Source organism: Chlorocebus sabaeus, chromosome 14, assembly GCF_047675955.1.
Source record: "Chlorocebus sabaeus isolate Y175 chromosome 14, mChlSab1.0.hap1, whole genome shotgun sequence".
NCBI classification, from domain to species: Eukaryota; Metazoa; Chordata; class Mammalia; order Primates; family Cercopithecidae; genus Chlorocebus; species Chlorocebus sabaeus.
The window spans coordinates 46,486,770-46,503,067 of NC_132917.1; the positions used below are offsets into that span (position 1 = coordinate 46,486,770).

Below are 16,298 nucleotides of genomic sequence, written 5' to 3' on the forward strand. Positions count from 1 at the left end.
GAAAATGCCAATGGCAGCATTGAGTAGGTGCTCAATACATGGCAAATTTCTTGTCAAACCTGACTATCCTTTCCTAAATATTTAGTCTCTAAGTTTCTTGAACGTGAAAGCACTCTTTCCTGTGCTTTGTACTCTCACCCTAATACAGTGGGATATATTCTCAGGAGTCATTGTGGAATGATGTTTACAAAGCTAGCAGGTCAAGGACAAAATTGAAAAAGATTTATGCAATAAATAGGTGGATGAGGAGACAGCGTTCTTAGGGGATGGAAAAAAAGGAATTTGATTCAGAGGCGGTGGCAAAGGTCTTTCTTTACATTTCCTCTTTCCATTCATTTACAATTTTATTTTGCCAAAAAGAGGGGACAGAAAGTCTCATCTTGATGAGTGTGAAGCTGCAGGATGATGTGCCAATACACCTGGTATTGGTTCATGCCAGCTGGGAAAGGAGCTTGGCTTCTCAGTGTTTTACTACTGTGGTTTCCTGGGCTGGGCAGCTGGGTGCCTAATAATGATAAAAACCATAATAATACTTCATAATTACGTACTGCCCTTTGCCAGAACTTGGATTTAATTACAATGACTATGACAGAACTGGCAACATCTTGCTCCCTGTTGGGGTGCAATACCCAAGGGCCTGGAAATACAAAGTGAAGTGGCAACTGCAGCCTTCTCCTGCAGGGCCTATCCTGGCAGTTCACCCAGAGTTTTCTGGGTTTGAAGCTCATCATCAGAAACAAAGAGTACTTTTACATTGCTTGCATGTACTTGGCACTGCCAAGTAAAGTAGCGTTTATGAAGCAACTACTGCCACACATGGGGCACAGGATCATGGAGTCCCAGGCCCGGAAGGGACCAAAACAGGTGATATCATTCATAATTCTGTCCCTTGCCTTCAGGCATCACCACTGCTACATTCAAGCAGGCATGTTCACTGACCTTTTCTTTCTCATTTGGGCTGGAGATACTTACGTGGTAGCCTGCTTCAGGTGTCAGGGGACTCACCAATTCATTTAATACTCATTTTGCAAGCACCTATTCTGAGCTAAGGCACTGTGGGGGTACAAAGATGTGTAAGATATGAACCCTGACCTCAAATAGCTTATCATCCAGTTGAGGGATTTGCATTCAGGTAGCTGTAATATAAAAATATAAAGATAGAGGAAAGTCCTGGCTGATGAAAGGGCATGGAATCAACACACTAGGTGAAACGATCAAGGCAGTCTCTTCTTGGAGAGTAAGAAGAAAGCAGAAGGAAGGGGGAATGGACATCAGTGAATAGCTGAGCAACAACTTGGGAAGTTCTTAATCAGTTTCCCTGCTTTATTGTCTTCATAATATTTATCACTCCCTGAATTATCTCATGTTTTTACTAATTTTCTCTTGCCATTCGTCTTGTCCCACTCAGGAACTTTGTCAGTTTTGTTCACCACTATATCCTGAACATCTCTAACAATGCCTGGTGCATAGTAAGGTGCTCAGTTAAGTACTGGCCTAATAAATAAATGATGCAGGTGAGGCAGTGGCAGTAGAAGTGAACAGGAGAAAGCATTTAGTAAATATTACCAACACAATAAAGTTAGAAGAGGTGGGGAGATGTTAGAGCAGTGAAGAAGTGGCATGAAAGGTTACTCCCAGGTTCCTGGCTTGGGCAAGTAAGTGGATGGTTGTTATCAAAAAAAAGATAAGGAAAGGAGAAGGAGGAGCAGGTTTTGTGAACCTCAGAGGGTATATGAGGTCCCACCTGGAGACATCATGGCTTGCAAGTGCAGATGCCCAAGAGGCACTTATACCTGAAGATCTGGACGTCATTAAACATACATTCAGCTGTTGAGCCATCAGAATGGTCAGATCACCCAGTGGGCAGAGAAACGACTGCATGCCCACTAAGTAGAAGACTGAGGGTCAGATCCTTGGGCTTAAGAGTCAACAGAGCACAGATTTAGAAAAGCTAACTGAACAGAAAGACAATCTGAGGGTTTAGGGTGTTAGGAAAAGTGGGGTGAGGGGTGCATCAGGGAACAGAAAAAGGCTTCATGTAGTCCACAAAATCCACTGCAGGAGACCAAGCAGGATGACTAAAAATCGACCTTGAACCCGGTCATACGGGTGTCACTGGTAGCCTTAAGAGAAGCACTTTTCAGTGGATTAGTTGGGAGAATAACTTAGCCAGTACTTGAGGAATGAATTTAAATAAAGGATGAGAGTTAGACAGTCTCACAGGAAAGCTTTTCGGTTTATTAAGTTGAGGCGCTGGAATATTGTCAAGGTTAGGTCTAACACTTATGAAGTGACCGGTAAGTTTGTGAACGACGACAAGGTTTCTAAAAGGCTAGTGGGGCCGGGCACGGTGGTTCATGCCTGTAACCCCAGCACTTTGGCAGGCCGGGGTAGGAGGATCCTTGGAACCCAAGAGTTCGAGATTAGCTTGGTCAACACAGGAAGACACCGTCTACCAAAAAGAAGAAGAAGAAAAAAAAAAAGCCAGCGGGAACAGCCCTTGCAGGCGTGAACTATGCTTCTCTTCCTCTACCTTTTCAGACATTTCCAGGGAGGGGGCCCTTCCATATAAAATGCAGACAAAACGAGGGAGACCGACACCCCTCCCTCCGATTTGTGAGTCATTTTTGTGGCAGCTGGGGGCGGGGATGGGAATATTTGAATTGCAGGAGGTGCCCGGTTTCCCGTGGATCTTGTAACTTGTTAACTGGGTGGCTCCATGCTGAAGGGCGCTAGGGAGACTCATTCACATTTTCCTACCCGGCACTCACGCCCTCCATTCAGCACTTTCCTCTCCTTCTCCCTAAGACTTAAAACCAGGGACAAAGCTTTCCCCCAACTGCTACTTCAGGTTGACCTTCCACCCACAAGCCCACTGCTGGCCCTTCTCCGACCACGTGACATCCCCCCAACTCCCGAGACTCCCCGCCGTCGACCCCTCCCTTCGGGCCGCAGCCCGCTTTACCCCGCCTCTCAGGTCCACGTGACCGCCTCTCTCCCACCTGACTGGCTCCTCCCTTTCCCCGGCCGGACACGGCCGCCGTCGCAGCTGCCCGACTCCAAAATGGCAGCCGCGCACAGCGCGCACCCAAGCGGCCGGACCTCCCTGACTCCAGGGCCGCCCCACTCTCGCGCCCTGCCTCCCTCCTTCGGCCTTCACCTACCCGCCTCCGGATTGGCCGCTAGGAATCCCGCCCCTCTAAAGCCCCGCCTGCTATTGGTCACGGTAGGCTGCCCTTCAGAGAGGCGTGCCCCTCCCCGCCCCCCGCCCCCCGCCCCGGGAGGTATTTTCCATTCTGGTGGGGGTTGGGGGGAGGGGGGAGGGGAAACGGGTGAAGAGGGGGAGGCGGCAGGGAAGGGGGTGGGGGCCTGGCGGGGGCATCCGGCGGAGCTGGGGTCCCCGGGCTCCGTCCGGAGGAAGCGAGGCTGCGCTCGCTGGGCAGTCGGAGGGGACAGGACGCACCAGAGGGCAGGCGGACTCGCCCTGTCGGTGACTGCGCCGTCCAGGCCCGTCCTGCCTGGCCGCAGGTGCCCTGGATGAGGCCGCCCCGCGCGCCCCGAACGGTGAGTGTCCCTGCGGTCGCGCCCGGCCCGCCGCCTGGACCCCGGCCCCCGCGCCGTTGTCCGCGGCCGCCTCTCGGTGCCCCAGTGCCCGCGCCTGGCTCATTCCGCCCCCGGCTGTCGCCCCCGCACCCCGGCGGAGGCAGCGCCGGCCTCGGGCTGGGATGGGCTGGCCGGGAAAAGGACGGCGAGCCCGGGCCGCGAGCCCCGTGCAGACCATGCTGCGCACAGTGGGAGCTTGCGCTTAGTAGGCTCTCGATGCATTTCTGTGGAATTGTTTTTCTGGTTAGAGGAACGTGGGGTACCTAAGGGGAAGGGAGTCGTCCGGGGCCAGTAGGAAGGCATTCGTGATCAGGGTCGTGGGGGGTCGCGGGGAGGCCACTGGAGACTGAAGCAGTTACGCAGGCTGAAGGGAAGGGAGCACCGACCAAGTCACCTGGGGCTCCAAGAGCCCGATCTGGGGGTCTTCAAGGTCGAGGAGAAAAGATCCTCTGGGGGATGAGGGAGGGAACCGAGGAGTATAGATGTGGGAAATGAATTGAGTGCCCCGGGAGGTTTAACTAACCTAGGTGGGTAAGGGATGCGGAGGCGGGAGCTGGAAGACCCCTCTGCAACTACTTGGGCTCCTAAGAGTCTTTGATGTGGGGTTTGGGCATCCGAGTAGGAGAAGCGGAGTGGCTCTGTGGAGAGGGAATTGCATTTAAAGAAGGATGCTAAAAAACAGTGTAAGTACATCTTGATTTGGTTCTGAACTTTGAAAGGCTTGAGGGTTTGGAGTCACAAGGAAATTTTGACCGTTTCTTGTGGCATTCCAACTAAAGGGTGCCTGGCTGCTGGACTTTGTCAATTATCTTTTATTGAAAAATGTATGTGTATGTTTGATGATATTCTATCAGTTACAAGTTTTTCTGGAAATTCTCATAACTACACCTTGAAATTTTTGTAGCAACCTCTCTATCCATAGTGGTGGCTTACTTCTTCCCTATTTAACATTTAGAATGGATTGTGCTATTATGTACTACTGACTGTTATTCTAGAGGACTAATAAGTAATTCACATTCTTTTCCTTACTTTCGTTTCTCTACAAGATCATGCAAAATTGAACTACGGATTCTATAGAAGTTTTAAAATATTTTAACTTGCGTTGACTGGGAAGGAGGTGGTAAGCTAGCAACTCTATTAAGCAATACTAAAATCAGGTTGAGTTTCCTAACAATTGGTAATCTTAATGTCAGTTGTTTAGTTTAATTTTAATAATTTTTCATTTATATAGCACTCTTGAGAGTGGGTTGTTGGGAACACAGAAAATGCACACCGGGGTTAGGCAGTGGTGGTCCCCAGAATGCACCTCTGTTGCAGTCCGTGGCGGTTCTTCATTTCACTGAGAAGAGATCTTTAATCTTACGAATATTTTCTTAATTTTATATATGTTAGTAATGTTTTACATTTGTAGAGTACTTTACGGTTTACAAAATGAAAGCTGATTAGTTCTTGAACATCTTTTGGAAAAATTTGTAGATCATATTTTGGCCCTTTTATCCATCAGAGAAAACATTTCTGCAGAAAGGTGTTAATATTTTCAGTTGGCACCTTCTAAGTTCTTGAATAACTAGTGGATAATTATATATATTTTCTCCCTAGTGTCCTTGAATTTTACTATTCGTCCTCAGGGAGAATGTACTGGCATGCAAAACAGTAGCCTAAAATATTGAAACCTAACACCTTTTAACATTATAATAGCTTCTACATTATTCACCTTGAGAATCATCTATGGCAAACGAGTGGTCAGGAAAGCTTTCCCCTATCACCTTTGTTTAGTTAGACTGGGCTGTTTTCTCCTTTTGTGGAACTAAGGAAAAATAACACTTACTGGCTGTGAAGTTGTAGTAATAACTAAACAGAATGAGAATGGGAGGCTTGGAAAGAAGATGTATGTGTATGAGTCACATTTCTTCTAGAGCTGGAAGGGTAGACCATGGAGATGATGTTTTGCAGATTAGGAAACCAAGGCCCAGAGCAGTTGAAGGGATTAAATTGCTATTTAGTGGTGGGGCCAGGATTGGTGGGCAGGTCTATGGACTCCAGTACAGAGATTTTTCTACTGAACACTTTCACATTGTTTATTTCTAAAGCATTCTCGTGCCAACTATTAATGGTTTTTGGATTATTTGTGATATTGTTCCCTTCTAAGGATGAAGAAGTTTGAGTTGACTACTTTTATCCGTGACATTATGTAAAACTGGATGAGCTTTTATTTAAAAGTTTAAAACAATACACTGCATTGTTAGTGTTAGTGCTGATAGTTCCCTGTCATTGGAAAGAGACAAACTGTCATTTAGATGAAAATATTCAATGAATGTCTTAGACATTCTGTAATTTTTATGCTAAAAATTAATTGCTTAAAAGATTTTCAAAATTCAAAAGGCTTTTATATTTTGAAAGTAAATTATATGAAAATTATTATTTTCAGTTAGTGTGGGGTTTTGTTAAAATGAGTTTAGTACCTTTAAAAAGACAGTAGAATTACATGGTCATTATGAATACATCATTCCTATCATAGTTGTAATAGAGAAAGACAGGATTTGTATCCCAGCCCTTCACATATCTCAGGCAAGTGATTTAACCACTGTGTACCTGAGTTTACTCATTTGTAAGGGAGGGTGTTAAAAGTACCTACCTCACAGCATAGTGGTGAGGTTTAACCGTGCCTGCCTACTACAGATAAAGGGTACAGCAAATATTAGACATTATTCTCTGTGGTTCGTTAAGTGTAATTAGGCAGTTGTGTGCCCATTTATTTCCTTGCTGTACGCGCACTTTCAAGTTACAAAAATTCCTGGAAAAATGCATGATCAAATCATAGTCTTCGGTAAGGGGGTGCTTGGTGCAAAGGATGCTCTGATGTTTGCTATTGCTTTCCTTCCCTGCTTACCTTGGACCTTTAATTAGGTCTGCATATCAAATTAGAGTGAATGTGTTAGTGTTTCTGAATGTCATTGGGAGATCCTTGTTGCAGTTTCATTATTCTAGAACAAAAATATTAATAATTGAATTGCAGGTATTCTAGTGAAAATACAGTACTAGAGTACTAGAGACCTGCTGGGTATGCTTAGGTGAGGAAGTCAGGAATTATTAATGATTGATCGCAGCTCTTCTCTGCCAGTGGAACCATGGGAAAATCATTGAACCCTGTTTTCTATTAAGCGAATATTTTGATGACTTCATTCATTAAGCTGAGATTTTAGTGATAAAATTTGTGTGACTCCAATTTTATAACATATGGTTCTTTTTAATTTGCTGTAACCCAGGTCCAACTAGTGTCATGACCATGTGTTTTAGCAAATGTTTTTGATGGTGATAGTTTGAGTCATAAGTTATCTTAGAATCTTTGTTAATGGTATATCACCTAAAGAATGGTGAATTTCTCTTGGTGTTCAATGGTTCTGCCTTCTCAGGTTTTTCTGTTGCTTTTGTAACAGCCCTTCTTCCATCTGTAGTCCTTTTAACTTTGATTCTCATGCATCTTTGTGGTCTTTCCTTACAGCATCTTTGCCTTCTGTCACAATATGTAACTTCTTATCTGTTTTGCAAGAGCTCTTTTTTAATGACTATGTTTTAACATTAATTTTCATTATTTTTTAAATGTATCTCACATAATGTCTTTTAATTGCTCTTATTTTTAGAGTTTCATTGAAGTGAGTCTATTTCACAGGTGAAGGATTAAAATTAGAAACAAGCTATAGCTCAAAAGCATTGTTACTGTACTAGTAGTAGTCTTGCTATTGTTTCAGATCTCAGGCAGGCATGCTGTTGGTGGTACTTCAGTTGATAAATACCTGGGCCAACTCTTTAGTCCAAAGCGATGCTAGCAGGGCTAAGAAAGTCACATGTAGTCATCACAAGTTTCCACAGTTACTTATTTTTTTTCACTGATACAGAATTTTAGTGTGTGAAGGGTGACCAATTTCTAATAATCTTTTGGTTAAGGCTTATAATAAGGATTATGAAGTTACCACAATTTATTGGACATTTATTGCATTCATGACATACTTTTAGGAATTTCATAGGTACTTTCTTCAAGTCTATTACATAATCTAATCATGTGAATAAATTAGTTAAATATGGTTTTAGAAGGCATGTCATGTTAAAGTATAACCAACCATTGCTCATTTTTTCATTAGGTTGGAGTTTTCTTTATACATTTAAAGATAATTATGCCATTGTGAATGGGCTGTTATTCATATTTAAAATTCATGGGTATGTGAACTGAGTAGGTGTAGACTGTACAAATTACTTTCTTAGCTTCAGTGCAGTTGTTAGAGAATGAAAGAGGGAAAATATGAATTATTTGCCTTGTCCATCTTAACAAATTCTTCATCTGAGTTAGCCAGCTATCCTACTTTCAAGGGGAGGGGAGGGGGTGAGCTTTTGAATCTGGTTAGAGCAGAGGTAATCTTGAAAGGGTAATTAGGCTGGATTGTTGACTCATGTTAATATTGGATAAATTTGCATCTTAGTGACTTGAGAATTAGTTTCCTGCCTTTATATGTAGGTGAAAAATTGTAGGGAATGATTTCAGAGAGACCATACTGTATTATGAAATATAATATAGCAAGAATATATTTTCACAGGTTCATATGCTGTTTAACACCAAAATTAAATTTAACTTACTTTGATGAACTTTCATACAGTAATCTTTTTATTAAAGCTGGTAAGAGGAAGCAGTAATGAAGATAATTTTTTTTAAATTGTATTTGAAATGGGCTTGTGTGCTCTGGGATTGTCTTTAAATTAACTTCCTTATTTTATTTGAAGATGACCATAAACAGGAACAATGCCCAGTCTTCCTATTCTGAGCAGTATCCTTGAGTTAGAAGTATTTCAAGCAATTTAAAAGGATGGAAGCTTATTTAAATAATAGATATAGGGAAAATGGAACGATGAGAACTAGAATGGTGGAATGGATATGATATGGGAACTGCAGGTTAGACCTGTGTATATGGTAGGTAGTTGGAGGAAGGGGAGTTAGGATAAGAATTGGAGGTTGGATAGAGAAAAGTGTTGAGGTAAACTGGATTTTGTAGGAATTTAACCGTAGTGTAAATCCTGAATCCCACAGGTTGGCACGCCTTTGTATCAGGATGTAATATTATTATGTACTGTATACAGTTTGCTTTTCGGCTGTGGTTCCTGGCTCAACACAGCTCGTTATTTCCTAAGCACTAGAGCAATAAGAATATCTTTTGTTAAAGCAGTTGGCCTCTTATCCTTGGTTCCTGAAGCAGCTCTGAAACCGCTTCTGAGCAATAAAGGTGAAAGATAGTCTTTTGTTATTTACAACAAGCCCTTTCAAACACTCCTGAGCATATGTTAATGAAGCTATTTTTGGAAAGTCCCTAGGTAAACACTGGTTGGAGGTGTTGATCCTCCAGGGAAATCAGCCTTGGGCTCTGAGGGTTGGCACTTTCCACTCCACTTCCCAACCACTGGGGAGAAGAGAGGGCCAGACCTGTGGGGGCTTCCAGGAAGATGAACAGGAACCCATCCATGTGCTGGGAGGATGGCCCACTCCAACCCCATGGGGACAGAAGCTCCTGCACTCCAGACCTTGCTGTATTTATCACTACTTCTAGCTGTTTATTTGTATCCTTAAAATACCCTTTGTAATAACCAGCAAAAGTGTTGTAAAACACTATTACTTACTTTACAGTGTTTCCCTGAGTTCTGTGAACTGCTTTAGCAAATTAATCAAACTCAAGGAGAGGGTTGTAGGAAACCCAGTTTATAGCCGGTTGGTCAGAAAAGCACAGGTAAAATAATGGAGCTTGGGATTGGCATCAGAAGTGGAGCTCAGTCTTTTGGGACTGAGTCCTCAACCTGTGCAATCTCACGCTCTCTCTAGGTGTAGCTGGTGTCAGAATGGGTTTGAATTAGAGGACACCCAGTTGGTAGTCACTTTAGAATTGATTGCTTGCTTTTTGGTAGAGAGAAGTCCCTACATATATGTTTTGAGGTCACAAAAGTCTTCTGTGTTGATTGTTGAAGGACAGTGTGAAGAAACTGAGTTTGTTTTTTCCTACAGATTACCAGACAGGAAAGCATCTGAAATGTACTTAAAGCTAAAGGATAAACACACTGAATGTTAAATATAATCTTTTAAGGAGAAGCTCAAGCACTTTCTTACGGTTAAAATATGCGTATGGCCAAAGGGGAGCTCATTTATCTAATTATTTAGTTTTTGACATTGGCTATTTACATGAGAACAGCAGTCCAACCCCTTTATCCTTCAGGTGATCAGTACTAGGATGAGTTTTATTTCACATTTTTATAAATGATTTAAAAGACGGACTGGCAGTGACAGTTGCCAGATTTGCAGCCGACTCCATGTGCGTTCCAGGTAGTTAAACACCAAGCCAGCAAGGAGAAGCTACAGGGATATTCTCTGATGAGTTTTCATGTGGCGCAGAACAAGATAATGCACTTAGGGGAAGATATTCCAAATTACATTTATAGGACCTGAATTGTGACCCAGGAAGGGGATCCAGAAGTTATCTAGATGACTTCCTTGAAGGTATTTATTGTGGTTGTTGCTGGGCCAGAAAGTCCAAGGATATGTTAAACATGTTGGGCATGGTTCTGAAAATAAAAATGATGTTATATAAAAATAATAAAGGGGTTATCGTATTTTGACTGTTTATTATGTTCCAGGCTAAGTGATTTATTATGACCGTTCTTTCATTTAATTCTCTTAGTTCAGAAAGGTGGGTGGCATTATCCCATTTTATAGAAGAGCAGGTTTGACACGGGAAGGTTAAGTGACTTTCACAAGTCAGCGCATGTGTAGTAGAGTTGGGACTAATGTGCTAGTTTTTTGGTTGTTAATCCTAGACATTTCCCAGGATATCAGGAGGCAGCACTTAAAACTTGTAATAATTTAATTTAGGGTTTGTGAAGTGCTCTTTTACTGTTTGCTACGGTTGGCTTTGGATGTCATTTTACCACAAGGATGGTATCTAAATACTTTGAGAGGATTTAGAGACATTCCTTAAATTCTTGATTTTTAGGGAAAGCTAGGAATGTCTTGGTGTACCATTTTAGTCACCTCTGGTGACCCCTGACATTTCTCCCTTTGACTTTATAAAATACTGAATGGTTATATTAATAAAAGGAACATTAATTAACAAGGAAAATATTGTTTAATAGAAAAGTCACCAGAATAGGAGTCCAGAGACCTGGATTGTTCTAGTGGTATAAAGTAGTGATGTGAAAAACATTAGGATGGCACGGAAATAAGCATAACATTCTTTTTGCACTGGAGGTAGAGGAAAGCTTGAACTGTGTCTTGAGAGATCAGCCAGTCTGAAGAGGGGTTGTGGAGTTGCAGGCAGAGGGAATAGCAGTATATTAGATGAGTCACTGAACTTGTTTGAACTGCAGTTTCCTCAAAATTGAGATAAAATATAAGAAAGTACCCAGGGCAGCCTTTGATTTTGAAATCTCAAAAAGTAAGATTGTAAGGATCAAGTGAGTAAGTGTATGTAAAAATGCTTTACAGATTTTAAATGCTGTACAAATGAGGATAGAGGAATACTGATGTTCCTTTTGCAGAGTGGACAAAGAGGATGCAGTGAAAATTTAGGTGGCAGGACTAGCACAGAAGGCAGAGGAGGAGAAGTGGGGAATGGAGGTGTTAAAGATGAGAGGCAAAGGACAAATGTGGAGAAAGTTGAATTATAGTTCTCCTTGTGCCTGTCAATCAAAAGGTAGGTATTACATCTATAATGGAAGAATTTTAACAACAATTTACTGTAAAGTGGAAGCTCAGGAGATAGTTGAAACATTTTAATCACTTTTCATTTAGTCTATATTGGCCATAATAAGGCTATGAAAATAAGCTAATTGAGAATTAGTGTGTTGTCTGATTGTTTCTTCACTCATTACTTCTGTATAGGTTTAGCTAATGATTGTAAATATACAGCGCTCATAAAAATGAAATAAGCTGGACTGAAGTACTATTTATTGTAGATTATCGGACATGAAAGGACATAGAGTATTTAAGGAGGAAGATGCTATTTGATTTTTCTAAATTAGTGCAAAAGAAAATTAGGAAATCAGACTGGGACCGAAGCAGGAGGGGAACAAATTGTGAAGGGTTTTGTATGTAGTCATACTAGGAGTGTGGATTTTTATTTAGTTTTATAGATGGGAAGTGACACGAACAGTTTTGTGTTTTAGAAAATTGATCATAGCAGTAATAAAGAGAATATTCTGGAGGAGAAAAGATTGGACACATTACCAGATAATTACTGAGCAAATACAAATGCTCCTCAACTTACAATGGGGTTAGTCCTGATAAACCCATCCTAAGTTGAAAATATCACTAGGTCAGAAATGCATTTAATATGCCTAACCTACCAAACATCATAGCTTAGCCTATCCTACCTTAAACGTGCTCAGAGCACTTACATTAGCCTATAGTTGGGCAAAATAATCTAACACAAAGCCTATTTTATAATAAAGTGTTGAATATCTTATATAATTTAATGAATACTGTACTGAAAATGGAAAACAGAATGGTTGTGAGTTGAACCAAATTGTAAGTGAGGGACTGTCTGTAATACACATGGGCAAGGTGAGTGAATGAAGCAATTCTCTTTGGCTTGTGGTAGATGGATGACAGTCAAGGATGACATTTAAGGCTCTGCTGTAGTTCAGGATGGTCTGAATTAAGGAATTTGTAGTGGGGTTGGAAACAAGAGCACTGCTGATTTCAGAGATATTTAAAAGTTTGAGTCCTCCAGATTTTGTTAATGTTAGAAGGTGATAGAAGTTGTATATGAGTATAAGGTTCCTGCCTTGGCAATAGAATAATATATGCAAGTTTGGAAGAGAGAGAATACTGAGTTTAATTTCAGGTAAGTGATAATGCTTTTTAGGTAAGTAGTGATACTACTTCCAATGTCAGTTGGAAATACGGGTCTGGATCAGGAGCGTGGTCAGGTTTATAGATACGATTTTGAAGGCATATACTTTGTAGTTGAAAATAGATGAGTAATGCCCATAATATCTAAATGATAATGTGTTCAGAACAAAAAGTAACTGCCATTACTGGTACTTAGTTCAAGAGTGTAGACATTTCATAAAATTTACCTGTTACCCATTGCCACCCCAAACTCTGCTACCTAGCCTTACAAAAAATACAGTAAAATATTTGCTGCCAGAAAGCCAGAAACATTTGTGTGTCCTTGAAACACTGTGCCAGTTGGGATCTTTCTTCCTGCCTTCAGTATCCTGGCTAGCCATCCAGAACAATACAGGATTCTTAGACAAATGCACAAATGCACTTCCTTATCCCTCAACTAGAATTTCTTTTTGGAATCCCTGTTTGCTGCTTTGGACTGTGAAGTGGTCTGAACAGATACTGAATCCTGAAGTCTTTTTTTTTTTTTTTTGAGACGGAGTCTTGCTCTGTCGCCAGGCAGGAATGCAGTGGCACCATCTCAGCTCACTGCAACCTCCACCTCCCGGGTTCAAGCGATTCTCCTGCCTCAGCCTCCCAAGTAGTGGGGACTACAGGCATGCACCACCATGCCCAGCTAATTTTTGTATTTTTAGTAAAGACAGGGTTTCACCATGTTGGCCAGATGGTCTCAATCTCTTGACCTTCCGATCCGCCCGCCTTGGCCTCCCAAAGTGCGGGCATTACAGGCTTTCACTTTTTTGTGTGTCTATTTCAGAGCATCCCCAGGCAACTAGCACCTTGCCTCTTTCCCTCTTTGCCTGTTTACCTCTCCAGCCCCTTAGAGCAACTTAAAGAGGGAAAAATAAAAACAGCTTGAGAGAAGAGGCTGTAATCTTTTCAGTTCTCCCCCAAAGGTTCTAGTTTCTAAGCAAGAGATGGGGTTAATTTGTCATTAAGATGAGATGACCAATTTCAGTAAAATAAGTCTGTTAGGAGGAAGATCTTCAAGTGCTGAAGGGAATTTGGCAAGAATCTGACTTAGGTGGTGTTTAGCACTTAGTGGAAAAGATGAGTTTTGGATTCTGGTTTAAAGGGGGTAGAAAGACAAGGCTGTGCAGAGAAAAGTAGGAATAACACTATTAAGAGATGGGGAAAACAGTACCAAGAAAGTAATAGAACATTAAGGGTGGGGCAGCAGGGGGAAGCGAAGGACCTGGTAAACAAGAGTTCTTATCTAAAATGCACATTTTGAGTTAGGATTAATGAGAAATTCGGGTGGTTAGATGGTTGAAGACTAAAATTTGGAATTGCAACTCCCTAAAGCACTAAGTAGAAAATTGAACGAGAACAGAGGATACTGTAACATAATTTAAATAGCAATTTAGGGGCAGTGACCACTGTTACAGTTTAGGATGTTTGTAGCACTGATTACTTAATTTACATACTATTTTTAAACCCCTTGTATATTTTTGTTTTCTCCTTACATTCTGTAACAGCAGTTCTTAAACTTTCCTGGACATGAGAATTACCTGGGGCTCTTTTTTAAAATACAGATTTCCAGTCTCCCACGCCCGTGCTTGAATTCTGATTCATTAAAAGTTAAGGCAAGGGTTCAAGTGATTCTGATATATATGGTCCTCAAACCAAAGTGTAGGAGATACTGTTCTAGAGGGTGGGCAAAGAGTAAGAAGATAGAATTTCAGTTTTTGATTGTTGTTTTCCTTTAATTATGTATTTTTTTTTAATTGTTTTAGATAGAGTCTTGCTCTGTTGCCCAGGCTGGAGTGCAGTGGTGCAATATCGGCTCACTGCAACCTCCACCTCCTGAGTTCAAGCAGTTCTCCTGCCTAAGCCTCCTGAGTAGCTGGGATTACAGGTGTGTGCCACCACTGCCAGCGAATTTTTGTATTTTTAGTAGAGATGGGGTTTCCCCGTGTTGCTCAGGCTGGTCTTGACCTGCTGACCTTGTGATCCACCCGCCTCAGCCTCCCAAAGTGCTGTGATTACAGGTGTGAGCCACCGTACCTGGCCTCCTTTAATTTTTTTAAAAAGTGGAAGTATAATTTACATATAGTGAAATACACAGATATTAAGTGTATGTACAGTTCCATACACTAAATATCTTTAATAACCTTAAGTTAAACATCCACTTGTGAAAAAAAAACTCTAAGCAAACTAAATATAGGAGAGAACTTCTTCAGTCTGATAAAAGGCATCTATTAAAAACCTATAGCTAACATCATGTTCAGTGGTGAAAGACTGAGTTCTTTCTACACTAAAAAAGAAAATTTTAGGATGTAAATAGGGATATATACCAGGTTCAAGATACACCTAAGTTCAAGATTAGTTTGGACAATTAATACCTCTTTGTAATTTATGATTTCCGTCACCCAGAAAGAGCCCCGTGCTCCCTTCCCATTGAGTCCTTCCTGTTTCTCCTTTTCCGTGACTGCAGTCACTGTTCTGATTTATTTCACTGAAGATTAAGTTTGTTCTAGAATTCTATATAAATGGAGTCATACAGTATGTACTCTTTTGAGTCTGGCTTCTTTTTATCAGCATGTTTTTGAGGTTCATCCATGTTACATGTAATAATTGTTCCTTTTAGTTGTAGAGTAGTATTCCATTGTATGAATATTATTATTGTGGAAAAGATTGTTTATAGTTTTCAACTGTTGTGAATAAAGCTACCATGAACATTCTCGTGTAAGTCTTTCTGTGACACGTTTTCTTTTCTCTTGGGTCAATACATGAAGTGGAACTGCTGGGTTTTAAAGTAGGTCTGTGTTTAGCATTATGAGAAACTTGCAGAACAATTCAATTTCTGAGATAGTTTTACCATTTTACATTCCCACTAGCAATCCGTGACAGTTCTGTTTCTTATTATCATCAATATTTGATTTAGTCATCTTACTGGGTTATCTCATTGTGGTTTGAATTTGCATTTTCCCTGTGACTATTGATGTCATGCAGTTTGTCATGTGCTTATAGGCTATTTTGCTTATCATCCTTAGTGATATGTCTGTTCAAGACACTAGCCAGTTACCAATTTTATGTTATTTTACTGTTAAGTGTTAGGATTTGTATACTAATTGGATACAACTTCTTTGTCACATAAATGTATTACGGATTTTTCTCCTAGTTTGTGGCTTGACTGTTGATCGTCGTGGTGGCATCTTTCTATGAACAAAAGTTTTATATTTAGTGATCTATCAATATTTCCTCTTATGTTAGTGTTTTCTGGGTCCTGTCTAAGAATCCTTGCCACCCCCACAGTTGTGAAGATATTATCCTGTGTTTTCTTCCAGATGCTTTATGGTAGTAATTTTTGTGTATTGAGGCTGAGTTATCGATTAAGATTAGATTTTTGCCTCCATATGGATAGCTAATTGTTCCAACACAGTATACTTTCCTTTCCCCATTAATTGCTTCGGCACCTTGTTAAAGTTCAGTTAATGGAGTAAGTGTGGATCTGTCTCTAAACTCTATTCTGTTCATCTATTTGTCTTTCTGCCATTATCACACTGTCCTGATTTACCGTAGCATTAAGTCTTGAAATAAGGTAATAGAACTTCTCCAGTTTAGTTCTTTTTCAAGATTGTTTAGACTTTTTCTTTTTTTAGGTGGAAATTGTACCTTTCTACATACATTTGGTAATCAGCTTATCAATATCTACAAAAAAGCCTTTTGGAATTTTTATTAGGGTTGCATTTGAATGTATGAATTGGAGAGAATTACCATCTTAACATTAACATAATATAGCTCTATTTAGATC

At 40.9% G+C, this 16,298-nt stretch overlaps 1 protein-coding gene across 3 annotated transcripts in view; it reads left to right on the plus strand.

Annotated features, from left to right (window-relative positions):
* The first annotated feature begins 3,056 nt into the window (after positions 1-3,056).
* SOCS5 (suppressor of cytokine signaling 5) overlaps positions 3,057-16,298 on the plus strand; it is a 62,976-nt gene continuing 49,734 nt past the window's right edge. The window contains exon 1 of one of the 3 annotated variants that reach the window (XM_007970739.3): positions 3,057-3,226. The gene's annotated coding sequence lies outside the window, so the exon portion shown is untranslated. Of the gene's footprint in view, positions 3,227-3,371; positions 3,565-3,637; positions 4,287-16,298 lie in introns of those variants that run through there. The other 2 variants (XM_007970736.3, XM_007970738.3) reach the window with 2 other exon arrangements.